The 7,000-nt window shown below is 38.2% G+C and overlaps 1 pseudogene; it reads left to right on the top strand.

The window, feature by feature from the left end:
* Positions 1–5,956: 5,956 nt before the first annotated feature.
* LOC121482175 lies at positions 5,957–6,135 on the top strand (annotated as a pseudogene).
* Positions 6,136–7,000: the final 865 nt, after the last annotated feature.

The raw sequence follows: 7,000 nt of genomic DNA, 5'->3' as shown, positions 1-7,000 counted from the left end.
CAGGGGCGGGGCATCCCCCAGGGGCGCACACCTGAGATGCAGCACCCCAGGCCCCGCCCCCGGGAGACCAGCTGGAAGGATGGGGGAAGGGCGAGCTCCGGACCCAGCAGGCTGGGAAGCTCCAGGGGAAGTCCACGGACTTACAGTATATAGAACCAGAGGATACTCCTCCTATTTTTTTTTCTTCCTTTTTCCAGTACAAAGTGTTTTTATATCAGACTGTAGATTTCCAATTTTTTTTCTCTTTTCCAACCTTAACTACAATATTTTACCACCTCTTCATTTTTAAGATTCTTCCTTTTTGACTTTCATATTTCTGCAACTACAGGTCCTAGATATATTTTCCACTTCTATATTCCCTTTAACATACTCAACTTAATTTTGGGAGATATACAAGATATGTTTTTTTGTTTGTTTGTTTTGTGGTTTTCTCTGCCTCATTTTGTTCTACACTGGCAGAAGTTAATACCTTCTAAAACATGACCAGCATGCACCCAGAACCAAGTAGTATGCCATGCTGGTTCATTCTGTGAGATGCCTCATTCCCATTCTGCCCCCCTCTTTTATCTCATTTGTGTTTTGGTGGTCAATGTTGGGGCCCTCTACAAGTATTTCTAGATTATATAAACTTGGGACTGACCATCTTCTAACATACAGAACTTAATAACTCAGAACCAAGAGGATCACCCTCTCAAATGCCTCAGGTAGACTACATTCTCCCTCCTAGTGACTTTGTCACTACCACCATCTCCCAGTCCCCCTGCTTTTTTCTTTTTTTTCTCTTCTTTACAATTCCTGGTCTTTTATTTTTTGCTACTCTGTTTTAAAATTTTCTTTTCATTTTACTGGTCATTTATTTCGTTCTGATCTTTGTTTTCAATTTCTGGTCTCTGACCTTGTCAGAATCATCTAGAGTTAAATTTACTTAGGTCGTGGTTAATATTCTAGACTCAGCCCACTCATACAGCCACTCTGCACTGAGCAAAATGACTAGAAAGAAGAACTCACCACAAAAGAAAGAATCAAAAACAATACTCCCCGCCACAGAGTTACAAAATTTGGATTACAATTCGATGTCAGAAAACCAATTCAGAAGCACAATTATAAAGCTACTGATGGCTCTGGAAAAAAAAAAAAAGCATAAAGGATTCAAGAGACTTCATGAATACAGAATTTAGATCTAATCAGGCTGAAATTAAAAATCAATTAAATGAGATGCAATCCACATTGGAGGTCCTAACGATGAGGGTTAATGAGATAGAAGAACAAATGAGTGACATAGAAGACAAGTTGATGGCAAGGAAGAAAGTTGGAGAAAAAAAGAGAAAAACAATTAAAAGACCATGAGGAAAGGTTAAGGGAAATAAATGACAGTCTCAGAAGGAAAAATCTACATATAATTGGGGTTCCAGAGAATAAGGAGAGGGACAGAGAGACAGAAAGCATATGTTAACAAATCATAGCTGAGAACTTCCCTAATTTGGGAAGGAAACAAGCATTCAGATGCAGGAGATAGAGAGCTCCCCCCCACCAAAAAAAAAAAAGTCAATAAAATCGTTCAACGCCTTGACATTTAATGGTGAAACTTGCAAATTCCAAAGATAAAGAGAAAATCCTTAAAGCAGAAAGAGACAAGAGATCCCTAACTTATATGGGGAGAAGTATTAGATCAACAGCACACCCCTCCACAGAGACCTGGCAGGCCAGAAAGGTCTGGCAGGATATATTCAGGGTCCTAAATGAGAAGAACATGCAGCCAAGATACTTTACCCAGCAAGGCTCTCATTCAGAATAGAAGGAGAGATAAAGAGCTTCCAAGATAGGCAGAAACTGAAAGAATATGTGACCTCCAAACCAGCTCTGCAAGGAGTATTAAGGAGGACTCTGTAAAAGAAAGAGGAAGCCCAAAGAAATAATCCACAAAAACAGGGACTGAATAGGTATTAGGATGACACTAAATTAATATCTTTCAAGAGTAACTCTGAATGTCAATGGGCTAAATGATCTCACCAAAGACACAGGGTTTCAGACTGGATAAAAAAGCAAGACCCCTCTATTTGCTATCTACAAGAGACTCATTTTAGGCCTATAGAGACCTAGAGCCTCAAAATGAAAGGTTGGAGAACATTTTACCATCAAATGGTCCTCAAAAGAAAGCAGGGGTAGTAATCCTCATATCAGATAAATTAAAGATTATCCCAAAGACTGTAGTAAGAGAAGAAGATGGACACTATATAGCATACTTAAAGGGTCTGTCCAACAAAAGGATCTGACAATCATGAATATTTATGCCCTAATGTGGGAGATGCCAAGTATATCAATCAATTAATAACAAAAGTAAAGATATACTTAGATAATAATAAACTAATACTGGGAGACTTCAACATGGCATTTTCTGCAAAACACAGATCTTCTAAGCACAACAACTCCAAAGAAACTGGAGCTTTAAATGATACACTGGACCAGATGGATTTCACAGATAGTTACAGAACTTTACATCCAAATGCAACTGAATACACATTCTTCAAGTGCACATGGAACATTCTCCAGATGAGACCACATACTGGGTCACAAATCAGGTCTCAACCGATACCAAAAGATTGGGATTGCCCCCTGCATATTTTCAGACCACAATGCTTGAAACTAGAACTTAATCACAAGAAAAAATTTCGAAGAAACTCAAACATATGGAGGTTAAACAGCATCCTGCTAAAAGATGAATGGGTCAACCAGGAAATTACAGAAGAATAAAAAAGATTCATGGAAACTAGAGAAAATGGAGATACAACTGTTCAAAATCCTTGGGATACATCAAAAGCAGTCCTAAGAGGGAAATACATTGCAATATAAGCATCCCTCCAAAAATTGTAAAAAACTCAAATACACAAGCTAACCTCACACCTAAAGGATTGGAGAAAGAACAGCAAATAAAACCTACACTAAGTGGAAAAAGAGAGTTAATAAATATTTGAGCAGAACGCAATGAAATAGAGACCAGAAGAACTGTAGAACAGATCAACAAAACCAGGGGTTGTTTCTTTGAAAGAATTAATAAGATAGATAAACCATTAAAAAGAAATCACAAATGAAAAAGGAGAGATCACAGCCAATACCAAGGATATTCAAACGATTTTAAAAACATATTATGAGAAGCTATATGCCAATAAATTAGACAATCTAGAAGAAATGGACACATTTCTGGAAAATCACAAAATACCAAAACTAGAACAGGAAGAAATAGAAAACCTGAACAGGCCAATAATCAGGGAGGAAATTGAGGCAGTCATCAAAAACCTCCCAAGACACAAAAGTCCAGGGCCAGTTGGCTTCCTAGGGTAATTCTATCAAACGTTTAAAGAAGAAACAATACCTATTCTTCTAAAGCTGTTCTGAAAGATAGAAAGGGATAGAATACTTCCAAACTCATTTTATGAGGCCAGCATCACCTTAATTCCAAAACCAGACAAACACCCCACCAAGGAGAATTATAGACCGATATCCCTGATAAACACAGATGCAAAAATTCTCAGCAAGATACAGCTAATAGGTTCCAACAGTACATTAAGATTATTCATCATGACCAAGTGTGATTTATCCCTGGGATGCAAGGCTGGTTCGACACTCATAAAGCAATCAACGTGATAGATCACATCAATAAGAGAAGAAACAAGAACCATATGATCCTCTCAATAGATGCAGTGAAAGCATTTGACAAAATACAGCATCCATTCCTGATCAAAACTCTCCAGAGTGTAGGCATAGAGGGAACATTCCTCAGCATCTCAAAAGCCATCTACGAAAAGCCCACAGCAAATATTCTCAGTGGAGAAATGCTGGGAGCCTTTCCCCTAAGATCAGGAACATGACAGGAATGTCCACTCTCACCACTGCTATTCAACATAGTACTAGAAGTCCTAGCCTCAGCAATCAGGCAACAAAAAGAAATAAAAGGCATTCAGATTGGCAAAGAAGAAGTCAAACTCTCCCTCTTCGCAGATGATATGATACTATACATAGAAAACCCAAAAGACTCCACCCCGAGATTGCTAGAACTCATACAGCAATTCGGCAGGGTGGCAGGATACAAAAATCAATGCCCAGAAATCAGTGGCATTTCTATACACTGAGACTGAAGAAAGAGAATGAAGGAGTCAATCCCATTTACAATTGCACCCAAAAGCATAAGATACCTTGGAATAAACCTAACCAAAGAGGTAAAGGATCTATACCCTAAAAAGTAGAGAACACTTCTGAAAGAAATTGAGGAAGACACAAAGAGATGGAAAATTTTTCCATGTTCATGGATTGGAAGAATTAGTATTGTGAAATTGTCAATGTTACCCAGGGAAATTTACACATTCTATGCAACCCCTATCAAAATACTATGGACTTTCTTCAGAGAGTTGGAACAAATTATTTTAAGATTTGTGTGTAATCAGAAAAGACCCCTACTAGCCAGGGGAATATTGAAAAAGAAAACCAGAGCCGGGGGCATCACAATGCCAGTTTCCAGCTTGTACTACAAAGCTGTGATCATAAAGACACAGCTTATGGTACTGGCACAAAAACAGACACATAGATCAATGGAACAGAATAGAGAACCCAGAAATGGGCCCTCAAGTCTATGGTCAACTAATATTCATCAAAGTAGGAACGACTATCCACTGGAAAAGGACAGTCTCTTCAATAAATGGTGCTGGGAAAATTGGACAGCCACATGCAGAAGAATGAAACTAGACCACTCTCTTATACCATACACAAAGATAAACTCAAAATGAATGAAAGATCTACATGTGAGACAAGAATCCATCAAAATCCTAGAGGAGAACACAGGCAACACCCCTTTTGAACTTGGCCACAGCAACTTCTTGCATGATACATCCATGAAGGCAAGGGAAACAAAAGCAAAAATGAACTATTGGGACTTCATCAAGATAAAAAGGTTCTGCACAGCAAAAGAAATAGTCAACAAAATTAGAAGACAACCTACAGAATGGGAGAAGATATTTGCAGATGAGATATCAGATTAAGGGCTAGTATCCAAGATCTATAAAGAACTTATTAAACTCAACACCCAAGAAACAATCCAATCATAAAATGGGCAGAAGACATGAACAGAAATTTCATCAAAGAAGACATAGACGTGGCCAACAAGCGCATGAGAAAATGCTCCGCATCACTTGCCATCAAGGAAATACAAATCAAAACCACAATGAGATACCACCTCACACCATTGAGAATGGTGAAAATTAACAAAAAACAACAAACGTTGGAGAGGATGTGGAGAAAGGGGAACCCTCTTGCACTGTTGGTGGGAATGTGAACTGGTACAGCCTCTCTGTGCAGGTTCCTCAAAGAGTTAAAAATAGAGCTACCCTATGACCCCGCAATTGCACTGCTGGGGATTTACCCCAAAGATACAGATGCAGTGAAATGGCAGGATACCTGCACTCCGATGTTTCTAGCAGCAATGTCCACAATAGCCAAACTGTGGAAGGAGCCTCAGTGTCCATCAACAGATGAATGGATAAAGAAGCTGTGGTCTATGTATACAATAGAATATCCCTCAGCCATCAGGAAGGACGAATACCCACCATTTGCTTCAATGTGGATGGAACTGGAGGGTATTATGCTGAATGAAGTAAGTCAATCAGAGGACAACCATTATATGGTCTCATTCATTCGGGGAATATAAAAAATAGTGAAAGGGATTAAAGGGGAAAGGAGAGAAAATGGGAAATATCAGAGAGGGAGACAGAACATGAGAGACTCCTAACTCTGGGAAATGAACAAGGGGTAGTGGAAGGGAGGGGGGCAGGGAGTTGGGGTGCCTGGATATGGGCACTGAGGGGGGCACTTGATGGGATGAGCACTGGGTGTTATGCTATATGTTGGTAAATTGAACTCCAATAAAAAAAATATCCCAAAGAGAGAGAGAGAGAGAGAGAGAGAGAGAAGCTTTGCACAGTGGCAGTATTGTAGCCAATGAGGTTTATCCGAGGCGTGATTATTGCTAATTGAAAAAAAGAGAGAGAGAGAAGAGAAAAAAAAAGTTTTATCCTGAAGATCAAGGTCAAAATAACCATCATACATATATTAATTAGTATATTGTTAGTTCCTAGAGCAAACACATTTCAATATTTCCAGGATGATTTGCTTCTCACATAAAAATCCAACACAGGTGGTTCTTTTCAGCCACCTACCCTCCATGTGGTCCTTTGGACTGAAAGGCCCCATATTTAGCTGGCCAATGAGAAACCAGTACAGACAGAAATTGTCCCTAATCTGCCTTGTTCCAGCAGTGACACACATCACCCCAGCTGGAAACCTTTAACCACAAGAGAGACTAGAGACTAAAGTCTAGCAACATGCCCCAGGAAAAGTAGAATTAGGCTTGGGGAACAGCTAACTACTCTGCCTTGACACCTCTAAGGAAACAAGAAGGTAAGGGAATTAATACTATTGGATTTCAAGACAATATAGTACTACACACGCATATTCTATAATATGTATTATACTGTATATATTTTTATATATGTTTCTATATAATGTAATTATATATATATAAAACACTACAGAGAAATGAATTGACAAAACAATTTTCAAAATTCCGATAAAGAACCACAAATAGATGAAAACTTGATATATACTATAAAGGTCATTGCAGATAAATAGGAAGAAGATAGTAGTCCCAGACATCTGCTTATAAAATGGAAAGAACAAAACTGGAAACTACCTTATACCATGTACAAAAACAAATTCAATATAAACTAATTATGTGTGAAAAAGAAAAACTGTAAATGTTTTATAAAATGATACGGGGGAATGTCTTTTTGTCTGCAGAAGAGGAAAAAGTCAACAAAAAAACATAAACCAAAGGGGAAGATATTAATAAATTTGACTATATTAAAATTTAGAATTTCCATTTGCTAAGATATAATAGAGAGGAAAATATAAGCCACAAACAAGAACAAATTTGTTAACATATATACCCAGAATA

This window comes from Vulpes lagopus, chromosome 24 (genome assembly GCF_018345385.1).
Source record: "Vulpes lagopus strain Blue_001 chromosome 24, ASM1834538v1, whole genome shotgun sequence".
Lineage (NCBI taxonomy): Eukaryota > Metazoa > Chordata > Mammalia > Carnivora > Canidae > Vulpes > Vulpes lagopus.
The sequence above is the reverse complement of the archived record's forward strand: the minus strand, read 5'-3'. Positions and strand labels throughout refer to the sequence as shown.